The sequence below is a fragment of the Rhinoraja longicauda genome, chromosome 1, assembly GCF_053455715.1.
Source record: "Rhinoraja longicauda isolate Sanriku21f chromosome 1, sRhiLon1.1, whole genome shotgun sequence".
Lineage (NCBI taxonomy): Eukaryota > Metazoa > Chordata > Chondrichthyes > Rajiformes > Arhynchobatidae > Rhinoraja > Rhinoraja longicauda.
In genome coordinates, this window is record NC_135953.1 from 102,414,349 (window position 1) to 102,426,386 (window position 12,038).

Genomic DNA, 12,038 nt, shown 5'->3' on the forward strand with positions numbered 1-12,038 from the left:
TACAACGAGATTGGGAATGCGCCTTCCATACGATGCAATAAATTAATTAGCTAATCAGTATAAATTTATACAACCCAGTGAAACAAAATTAGAAACAGATTTAAAACAGTATAAAGTTCAAGTAGATCTGTGCCGGTTCACTGTGCGATGTGACCATCCGGCTCAGCAGGACCGGTTCATAGCAGCTATGGCCCTGGGAATGAAGCTGTTCCTGAGTCTGGAGGTGCGGGCGTAGAAGGCCTTGTAGCGTCTGCCTGATGGTACAATTTCGAACAGACTATTGCAGGGGTGTGAGGAGTCTTTGTGAATGCTGGTGGCTTTTCTGAGGCATCGTGTGTTGTAGATGCCCTCCAAGGCTAGTAGCTGTGTTCCGATAGTCTTCTGAGCTGAAGAGCTCTCCTCTCTGCCCTCGTGCAGCTGAGGTACCACACAGGGATGCCATGCGGGAGGATGCTCTCTATGATGCAGCGGTAGAAGGTCGTCAGCAGCTGTTGGGGCCGACCAAATTTTTTCAGTGTTCTCAGGTAGAACAGACGTTGCTGTGCCTTCTTGACCAGCGCAGCAGTGTTAGTGGACCATGTGAGATCCTCCGAAATGTGAGTGCCCAGAAACTTGAAGCTGGACACTCTCTCCACACTGTCCCCGTTGATAAAGATCGGAGCGTATTCCCCGTTGTGTGATCTACAGAAGTTGATGATCAGCTCCTTGGTCTTGGAGGTGTTTAGGGACAGGTTGTTAACTGAGCATCAGTCCGCCAGGTTCTGCACCTCTGCTCTGTAGTTTGTTTCATCACCGTTGGTGATCAGCCCGATCACCGTTGGGTCGTCTGCAAACTTGACAATGGTGTTGGTGTCGAATGCAGGAACACAGTCATGTGTGAATAGGGAGTAGAGCATGGGGCTCAAAACACAGCCCTGTGGTGTGCCGGTGGTAGTGGAGGACAGGTGCGGGCCCATTCTCACTGCCTGTGGTCGCTCCATCAAGAAGTCCAGGATCTAGTCGCAAAACGACGAGCTGAGGCCTAGCTGGTGGAGTTTGGTGATGAGCTTGGTGGAGATGACAGTGTTGAAGGCAGAGCTATAGTCTATGAATAGCATCCTCACGTACGTGCCCTGTCTCTCCAGGTGAGTCAGGACAGTGTGAAGAGCCAGAGAGATGGCGTCCTCTGTGGATCTGTTTGCCCTGTATGCAAATTGATGCGAGTCTAGTGAGGCAGGGATGCTGGATTTGATGTGTGAGAGGACCAGCCTTTCAAAGCACTTCATGATTATAGGAGTTAGGGCAACCGGACGGTAGTCGTTCAGGTTGGTGATTTTTGCTTTTTTCGGCACCGGCACTATGGTAGCCAACTTCAGGCACTTGGGGACCATTGCCAGAGATAACGACAGGTTAAAGATCCTGGTGAATACCTCAGCCAGCTGTTCAGCACAGTCCCTAAGTACCCTTCCTTGAACTCCATCCGGGCCTGCAGCCTTGCGTGGGTTGACCCTTCGCAGAGCGCGTTGTACATCCTGTGTGCTCAATGTTAAGACCTGTCCCTCCGCCATGGCCGGGGTTCTTCCACTCAAGGTGGTGTTGCCAGTTTCGAAGCGGGCAAAGAAGGTGTTTAGCTCGTTGGTTAGTGTGACATCGCTGTGGGGGCAGGCAGGGCTGCTCTTGTAGTCAGTGATGTCCCTGACACCCTGCCACATGCTTCTGGTGTCCGTGGTATTGAAGTGGTCTTCCACCCGTTGCCTGTGGGTGTCTTTGGCCCTTTTAATACCTTTGTTCAGGTATGACCTGGCAACACTGTACGCTGAAGTGTCACCAGATTTAAAGGCATTGTTGCGTGCCCTCAACAGGTTCTGTACCTCCTTGTTCATCCATGGTTTCCGGTTTGGGTACATCTTTATTTCCTTGTCCACTGTGACATTCTCCACATAACAGTTGATGTAGGAGAGCACAGTGGATGTGTACTCCTCCAAGCCTACCACTGAACCACAGGTCACCTGTTATGCAAACAGGTCCCAGTCGATGTGATCAAAGCAGCCCTGGAGTTGTAAGGTGGCATCCTCGGGCTATATTTTGACCGTCTTTATTGCAGGTTTGGTCTTGCGGATGAGGGGTTTGTATGCGGGTAGTAGGAACAGTGAGAGGTGATCGGATTGTCCCAGAGGTGGGCAGGGGAGAGCTCTGTGGGCGTCCTTTACGTTGGTGTACACTTTATCCAGCGTGTTTGAGCCCCTGGTAGGGCACTGCACATGCTGGTGCAATTTGTGGTGCGCAGCTCGTAGGTCGACCTGATTAAAGTCCCCGGCAACAATGAAGGCACCGTCGGGGTGGGCATCCTGCTGCTTGCTGATGGCCGAGTGCAGCTGTGCTAGCGCTAGGTTAGCATTAGCCTGTGGGGGAATGTATGCGACCATGATGATAACCACAGTAAACTCCCACGGCAGATAGAACGGCCTACATTTAAGCAGTAGATACTCCAGGTCTGGGGAACAGTAGCTCTCTATTGCAGTGTGGTTGGTGCACCAGTCATTGTTGATGTAGATACAGAGCCCCCCGCCCTTGCTCTTACCGGAGTCCTTTGTTCTATCAACCCGATGTAGTGACCAGTTCGTTAGCTCCACAGCCCCGTCGGGAACCAGCGCGTTGAACCACATCTCCGTGAGGATCAGCGCACAGCAGTCTTTCAGGGATCGCTGGGTGTTGATCCACAGCCTTACCTCATCCAGCTTGTTGGAGACTGACCGGACATTTGCGAGAAAGACGCTTGGTAGGGATGGTCTTTGAGGGGCCCTCCGTAGCCTGGCCTGCACCCCCGCTCACTGTCCACGTTTTTGCTTCCTCTCCCTGCGCTGGCTCCGTCTCCCTGCGCTGGCTCCGTCTCCCTGCGCTGGCTCCGTCTCCCTGCGCTGGCCCCGTCTCCCTGCGCTGGCTCCGTCTCCCTGCGCTGGCTCCGTCTCCCTGCGCTGGCTCCGTCTCCCTGCGCTGGCTCCGTCTCCCTGCGCTGGCTCCGTCTCCCTGCGCTGGCTCCGTCTCCCTGCGCTGGCTCCGTCTCCCTGCGCTGGCTCCGTCTCCCTGCGCTGGCTCCGTCTCCCTGCGCTGGCTCCGTCTCCCTGCGCTGGCTCCGTCTCCATCCCTCCGGTGTGGTGATCCAGGGGGCTGCTTGGCCGAGCTCCGTCGGGATTTTGTTGAGGGTTCTGTAGTATTCACCAGCCAGTCTCTCGCAGCCATGTCCGATATTGAGCAGCTCCGTACGGCTCCATGTGCGATCCGCCATCCGTGAGCTGCAGTGCCTTGGGGGACACGCTGCCGCTGAGTCCGGACTCACCGCCAGGGGCTCCGACTGCATTTCGGTGGAGGTAAGGGTCGCGGATTTTAAACAAAGATTCCGTGACCTGTTTTTCCCGCAGCGTCTGCTGCTGGGCTTCTCCGTGCGGTTACATGAGGGTCAGCCTTGCGTGGTCTGCAGCGCTTTGGAGAGCGCGATGTCGCTGTGTCTGGACGTGCTGCCGCCAGCACCGTCGGGATTTCGGTGCCAATGCTGGATTTCCTCGTACTGTAGGTGAATTTTAGTGCGAGTTCTTTAAGTTTTAGGGGTTTTCTGGGTGTATTGTTCAGAAGGGATATTTAGTCAAATTTATGATGGTGGATTTCGAAGTGGGACTGTTTTGAATACTTTTGTGACTTTGTTGGCGTCTTTTATGTGGCGACTCTTGCATAATTCTACTGTATGCAAAGAAGAGGTAAATTTCCCCGGTGTGGGACAAATAAAGGAATATATATAAGATAGACACAAAATGCTGGAGTAACTCAACGGGTCAGGCAGCATCTCTGGAGAGTGTAAGCTACCCAAGCGAAATATGAGGTGCTGTTCCTCCAATTTGCGCTGGGCCTCACTCTGACAATGGAGGACGCCCAGGACAGAAAGGTCAGATTGGGAATGGGAGGGGGAGTTGAAGTGCTGAGCCACCGGGAGATCAGGAAGGTTAAGATGGACTGAGCAGGAGTGTTCAGCGAAACGATCGCCGAGCCTGCGCTTGATTTCGCCGATGTGGAAAAGTTGATACCTGGAACAGCAGATACAGTAGATGAGGTTGGAGGAGGTGCAGGTGAACCTCTGCCTCACCTAGAAAGACTGTTTGGGTCCTTGGATGGAGTCGAGGGGGGAGTGGCCAGTAATGGGATCCCATTGGAGGTGGCAAAAATGTTGGTGGATAATATGTTGTATACAATGGCTGATGGGGTGGAAGGTGAGGACAAGGGGGACTCTGTCCTTGTACAAATAGGGGGAGATGGAGCAAGAGCAGATCTGCGGGATATTGAGGAGACCCTCATGAGAGCATCATCTATAATGGAACAGGGGAACCCCCATTTCTTAAAGACATCCCCGATGCCCTTGTATAGAATATCTCATCCTTGGCGCAGATGCGGCGTAGATGGAGGAATTGGGAATAGGGGATAGAGTGTTTACAGGAAACAGGGTGGGAAGAAGTGTATTCAAGATAGCTATGGGAGTCAATAGGTTTGTAGTAGATGTCGGTCACTAGTCTGTCTGTGATGGAGATGGTGAGATCCAGAAACAGTAGGTAGATGTCGGAGATGGTCCAAGTAAATTTAAGAGCAGGATGGAAATTAGTGGTGAAGTTGATGGTCAGTGAGTTCTGCATGGGTGCAGGAGGTAGCACCATGCAGTTGTCAATGTAGCGGAGGTAGAATTCGGGGACAGGGCTAGTGTAGGCCTGGAACAGGGATTGTTCGACTTACCCGACAAAGCGGTAGTGGGAGGAGTCGAAGGAGAAGTCTTTGAGGGTCAGGACCAAGTACACATGACAATAAAGTATCAAGTATGGGGGGCACGGTGGCGCAGCGGTAGAGTTGCTGCCTTACAGCGAATGCAGCGCCGGAGACTCAGGTTCGATCCTGACTACCTGCACCGTCTGTATGGAGTTTGGATGTTCTCCCCGTGACCTGCGTGGGTTTTCTCCGAGATCTTCGGTTTCCTCCCACACTCCAAAGATGCACAGGTTTGTAGGTTAATTGACTGGGTAAAATGTAAAATGTAAAAATTGTCCCTAGTGTGTGTAGGATAGTGTTAATGTGCGGGGATCGCTGGGCGGCGCGGACTCGGTGGGCCGAAGGGCCTGTTTCCGCGCTGTATCTCTAAATCTAAAAATCTAAAACAACAGGGTTTGAAGAACAACTTTGCACTGCTCATACAGAGGCCCCAAGGGACATTATGTTGAGCAAAATTGAATCTTGTCATGATTAAGTCAAATTTTATTTCCATTTCAAAATGGTGAATGCAAAAGAATTTGGGCAGGCTTAGCATTCCAAATATTTAATAGATAATTAGTTTCCTCATGAAAGCAATCATGTCTGAAAGGTCAACAGTGTATACCAACACCACTAATGCAGTTCAGTTGGGCTGTGGGAAAGGAATGCAAACTGTGATCCCGGCCAGCTCTGTGTTGAGTTAATGTGAAAACAAATGGGTAACTTTATCACGAGATTACTATTGTTATTCATCTTCTCCGCTTCCTTCGTCCTATTCTTCATTCCGTCAGAGTACAGGAAGCCTCCTAGTTCTGTGGATTTAGAGGTGGTTCATGAAGTAATCGGTGGTTCTGTAGACTAAGTCACAGGTGGGGCACTGTCTACTGATGGTGGGTAGTTTGTGAGGCAGAAAACTCTTCCCGCAAATTACTCTGGTCTTCCTTAGACATTACTTCAGACTTTCGACCTACAGCGCGGAAACAGGCCCTCAGTCCACCAAGTCAGCATTGACTAGTGACCACCCACTACACTAGCACTATTCTACACAGCAGGGACAGTTTATGATTTCCAGAAGCTAATTAACCTGCAAACTTGCACATCTTTGGACTGTGGGAGGAAATCAGAGCATCCGGAGAAATCCTACGCAGTCACAGGGAGAAGGTACAAACTCCATACAGACACCACCCATAGACAGGATTGAACCCGGATCTCTGGTGCTGTCAGGCTGCAACTCTGCCGCCTCACCACTGTGCCGCCCAGCATTCTGTACTCTCCCAACCTATCGACAGTTAGCATCTTAACCAGAGTGCATGTGATGGAATAGTAAAACATATAATATATACATATATGCACAGTAGCGGTAGTGGTAATTCCAGTGAGCGAGATCAGTCACTGATGGGAGGAGTGCCCGAGGGGGGGGGGGGGGGGGATGGCAGCAATCACCGAAGCGCAGAGTTAAGTAAGGTAACGACCGCAGGAAAGAAGCTGTTCTGGTTGGCTGCCAGTGACTCTGTGCTGTTCCACAGATTCGCTGTTGGGTCCGTTACTTTTCATGTTATATGTCAATGATCTGGATGAGGGAATCGATGGCTTTGTGGCCAAGTTTGTGGATGATATAAAGATAGGTGGAGGGGCAGGTAGTGTTGAGGAAGTAGGGATTCTGTAGCATGGCTTGGACAGGTTGACAGAGTGGGCAAAGAAGTGGCAATTGGAATAAAGGGTAGCAAAGTATACATTCATGCACTTTGGTAGAAAGAATAAAGGCATAGAATAGTTTCCGAATGGGGAGAGAATTCAGAAATCAGAGGTGCAAAGGGACTTGGGTGGGCTGGTGCAGGATTCCCAAAAGGTTAATTTGCAGGTTGAGTCAGCAGTAAGGAAGGCAAATGCAATGCTCGCGTTCATTTCGAACGGACTAGAATATAAAAGCAAGGATGTAATGCTGAGGCTTTGTAAGGCACTGGTGAGGCAACATATTGTGAGCTGTTTTGTGCCCCATATCGGAGGAAGGATGTGCTGACCTTGGAGAGGGTCCAGAGGAGGTTTGATAAGTAAGGGTGTCAAAGGTTGTGGGGAGAAGGCAGGAGAATGGGGTTGAGAAGGAAAGATAGACCAGCCAATGGTTGAATGGCAGAGTGGACTTAATGGGCTGAATGATCTAATTCTGCTCCTACAACATCTGAATTTAGGAAATTACGAGAATGATCCTGGGGATGATTGAGTTAACACATGAGGAGTGTTTGAAGGCTCCTGTCCTGTACTTGCTGGTGTTTAGAAAGATGAAGGCGGGGTCTCATTGAATGAGTGGATCTGGAGAAGTTGTTTCCAGTCATGGGAGAGTCTATAACCAGAGGGCACAGCCTTAGAATAAAAGAATGTACCTTGAGGATGGAGATAAGGAGGGATTTCTTTAGGTAGAAAGTGGTGCATCAGTAGAATTCATTGCCACGGACTGTGGAGGCCAAGTCATTGGGTATTTTTAAAGCAGAGACTGAAAGATTCTTGATTAGTAGGGGGTGTCAAAGGTTATGGGAGTCTTGGCCACATCCTTGCTGGTGGAGAGAGTGAATATCTGGGATGGGGGCTTAGATACCAAAGAAACAGCCTGCTTTCTACTGGATAGAGTCTTGGGTATTGTTGGAACCGCAGTCACACAGAGCTTAGAGTGCTTGGAGTACATTGTTCCGCTGGAAGATCACAATCCCAAGGGCACACCACTCCTTTAATCCTGTGCTGAAGCATTAATCTGTAGAATGGGATGTGAATCCACCATATCTGCCTTGGTGTGATCTTTGGCCAAGTGTTGGACAAACAAGAGGCAGACAGACCGCTCTGATCAGTAGCCAGAGGCCTGAAGTACAGATGATGCTCACAGAATGATTGGGAGAAGTGGAATTTACGTTTCCTGTTAACAATTTACACTAACTTCTTATCTGTGAAGTAATGCAGTCTGTCCATTTACATTCCACTGAAGACTTTTCAGTCCAACTTCAAAGAGATTGAGCGATTGTCCCCGAGGACTTAACTTTTAATTAATTATTTTCAAGATGTGGGCTTGCTGGCTCATGAGGAGGATGCCTTGCTGAACTTGTGCAGTGACGTTCTCCCACAATATTTTGGGGTATTATGTACCAGAACTATGAGGCAGTGATGATGAAGGAAGGACAGACGTAGTTTTTACATCTACAATAGTGTGTTCATTGTAAGGAATTTGAAGTTTAATGCCATTTTCCTTCTAGGTGGTAGTGGGGAAGTGTTTCTAGCTTTCAGATTTTAGAGATACAGCATGGAAACGGGCCCATTGACCCACCGAGTCCGTGCCAACCACCAATCCCCGCACACGAATGCAATCCTACACACTAGGGACAATTTACAATTTTACCAAAGCCAATTAACCTATGAACCTGTACGTCTTGGGAGTGTGGGAGGGAACCAGAGCACCCAGAGAAAACCTACATGGTCACAGGGAGAATGTTCAAAGGCAGAACCCATGGCCCTGTAAAGTAGCAACTCCACCATGCTGTGTAATTGAGGAATCCTTGGCAAGTGTGAAAATCATGCATACTGTGGTCAAGATGTACTGAAGATGGAGGGCGTGGGATGGGAGATGCCAAAGAAAGATTTTGCTTTCTACTGAGAGACGTCTTGAGTATTGTTGGAACTGCATTCGCTCAGAGTATTTCATTACTCCCTTAGGGTGCTGGAATGTTTTGGGTTAGAAAGATGTGGATAAAGGCAACACATACAACTCAGATTGCGTGTTCAAGATCCATCTCAGGAGATCACATTGCCCCTGAGTGTTGATTAGACTTTACGTTAGAGTTTTTAGACTCTAGATATACAGTACAGCGCAGAAACAGGACCTTCTGCCCACTATCTGACCAGCGATCACCTGTACACTAACACCATCCTACACACCAGGAACAATTTACAATTTTGGTACCAAAGCCAATTAATCTACAAGCCTGTACGTCTTTGGAGTGTGGGAGGAAACAGGGTCACCCAAAGAAAACCCACGCGGTCACAGAGAGAATGTACAAATACTTTACACACAGTACCCATAGTCAGGATCGAACCTGTGCCTCTAGCGCTGTGAGGCAGTAGCTCTACCGCCCCCTTTTGTCGCTTTTTAGAATACAACTCTCCATAAGTTGTTCGAACCACTGCGGACAAGAGAATATCGAAGGCAGATCCAAGACTTATAACAGGGCCATTATTGTTCAATTTGGAACGGCAAGATGGGGATGTCTGAATAATATTTTCAAATGATTGGTGATCAAGAACAGGCAGTGATTGGAAAATTGTTCGAGAAACTCACCAGAGCGCCTTTAATCATGTACGGGTGCATCAAAATGAAGGAAATCCTAACTTCCTCTCTTGAGAAAAGTGGCTCTGAACAAATGAACAGGGCGGTGGAGAAACCCTACAGAAAAAGCCTCTATGGAGGAATTATAATGTCCTCTCAGTCTCGCGTACACATGTTCAACACAGACATTGTGTGCGGAAGGGCCTGTTCCCATGCTGTACTGTTCTATGTTCTATATTCTAGCATTCACATCCAAGCCCCTGATCCTTACTGTCTGATGAAAGGATATTTTCAGAGACAGACTAAAGGACAAGGCATCCAGGTTGATCTCTTTATCTCACGCTTTCCATAAGATGCTTCTGTTGCTCACAGTCATAACGTACCCATCCCTGATTTTGGCTGATTTCAGCCTTTCGAAACAATTGGTCCTTATTCCAGTGAAGTCTTTCTGTTATCAGCCACACTAACAAAGGCGATTCAGCATTGTATCTGATTCAATTCTGGTTTGGGGAAATGATGACTGGAGATAGACCAGCCAGAGTCAATGGAGGTAAACAGTGGATTAGTCTTTTCATTTGAGACTCATAAACAATGTTGATTTGTTCAACTGAGAAAAAAAAAGTGTTATCGGTTCTGATTGTCAGTTCCATTTTTTTAATGCATCTGCTTTATTACCTGCATGTTTTGAAGCTGATGCAGGATCTACAGTACATTCCTGTTTCCTTCCCATATAAAAGCCGTCGCAGTAGCTTGAACAGAATGTCTGTGAATCTGGTCGCTTCAGTCACAGACAGGAAGGCATTCATCACCTCATGTTCCACTGCAGAATGTTTTCTTTTCTGATAAAAATACGCTAGAGTTTTAAAAGCCTCAATTTATTTGATTCCACCTCCACTCTTTAAAGGAGTGTTTGCTGTGCTTCATATAGTAACACCTGGGGGTGCTTATAGCACTAATGGAAAGTTGTTACCGAGACACAGTGTGGAAACAGGTCCTTCTGCCCAACTTGCCCATGCCGACCAACATGCACCATCTATACCAGTCCCATCTGCTCCCATTTGGCTCATATCCCTCTAAACCTATCCTATCCATGTACCTGTCTAAACGTTTCTTAAACGTTGTGATAGTACCTTCCACAACTACCTCACTTCATTCCATACACCCACCACCCCTTTGTGTAAACAAAGTCACCCCTTTTGTAAGAAAAGTTTCCTATTAAATTCCCCCCCCCCCTTGTTGTTAAATGGCACACTGCAACCTGCTAAGGTTTTCTTAAAATTCACGTTTTGTAACTTGGTTTGGCGATATGATAGCTTGCCTGATACAATGCTTTATGAGATGGAGTTTGGTAAAGCATTTGATAGAAACCCCCTTGGCAGTGTTGCAGTGCTAATTGTTTAGGTGCCGGAGCTGTCACTAGTGCCGGAGCTGTCACTAGTGCCGGAGCTGTCACTAGTGCCGGAGCTGTCACTAGTGCCGGAGCGACCGTTGTTAAATTCCCCGCTAGTTAAAATTCCCTGCTGTTTATTTTGTTTTTTTTTACAGAGGTGCCAGAGCGGCGCTCCGGTGAGCTCCAGCAGCATTGCACCCCTGCCCATTGGTAAGCTTATACCAATTTTGTTTTTAGCTCTGTGTACATGTACCAAGGACCATTCAGAAGGCTGGTAGCTGAGGGGAAGAATCTGTTGCTGAGTCTGGTGGTGTATGATTTCAAGCTTCTGAACCTTCTGCTGGATGGAAACAGGGAGTAGAAAGAATGATTGGGGTGGGACAACTCTGTGGTTATGTCGGCTGCTTTTCCAAGGCAGCATGGTGTAGATGGAGTCAATGGTGGGGAGTCTGGTCTGTGTGATAGACTGGGCTATAATCACAACTCTTTGCAATTCCTTTGGGGAATAACGTGACTGCTCCCCTAACACAGACGTGATGTGATGAATCTGGCTTCTGACCAGACATATTTTGGGGTGGCTGCTTCTCTGGTGAGGAATGCAGGAACAACCTGCCTCTTGATGGATTCAAGAGTGAGTTAGATATAGCTCTTAGGGATAATGGAATCAAGGGATACAGGGAGAAAGCAGGAACGGGGTACTGATTTTGGATGATCAGCCATGATCATATTGAATGGCGGTGCTGGCTCGAAGGGCTGAATGGTCTCCTCCTGCACCTATTTTCTATGTTTTTATTACCTCCCTTGGGATGTTGCTCCCTTTGTGTGCAAAAGTTATCCCTTTGTGTGAAAAAGTTATATAAAAATATATAAGGTTCCCATTATATATTTCCTCCCTCACCTTAAACCTATGTCCTCTGGTTCTCGATTCCCTTATATGGATAAAATATCTATGCATCTACCCTAACTATTCCCCTCAGCCAGTCGATTTTCTTCTCAGTCAGTCTACTCTTTCAGCCTATTCAGTATTTTATAACAGGTACAAGGTATTGGTATTGGTCTATTATTATCATGTGAATCGGGATACAGTTTTAAACAATTTGGCATGCTATCCAGGTAAATCATATCATACATGAGTACAAACAAACCATACAAAAACACACCAGGTAGTTCTAAGAGAAAAATAAACAGAGTACAAAATATAATGTTCCAACTCAGAGAAACTGCAGATTAAAAAATTGCAAAGTCCACAATGAGGTATATTGGGAGAATGGGAATACACCCTTATGTTATGGGAGAGGCATTCCATAGAATGTTAACAGTGGAGAAGAAGCAGTTCCTGAATCTGGTGGTACCTGGTTCAAGCTTTTTATCTTCTGCCTAACGGGAGATACGAGAAGAGGAAATGATGGAGTGTGAGTGATCCTTGACTATGTGGCTCCTTTGTCATGGATTGATAACATTCCTGTTAACTTCTGCTGCACTTTATCTATTTTTGGGATAATTTTACAGCTGTTTTTTTTTTTGAGTAGATAATTGGAACACAATGTTCAACTTTTTCACGCTAGCTGAAGTTTGCACGGC

The 12,038-nt window shown here is 47.7% G+C and overlaps 1 long non-coding RNA gene across 1 annotated transcript in view; it reads left to right on the plus strand.

Annotated features, from left to right (window-relative positions):
* The window catches only part of LOC144600177 (uncharacterized), a 223,800-nt gene that overhangs the window by 20,805 nt on the left and 190,957 nt on the right, over positions 1–12,038 (plus strand). The window contains exon 2 of the long non-coding RNA XR_013548096.1: positions 10,613–10,667. This is a non-coding gene — a long non-coding RNA (uncharacterized LOC144600177). The remainder of the gene's footprint in view (positions 1–10,612; positions 10,668–12,038) is intronic.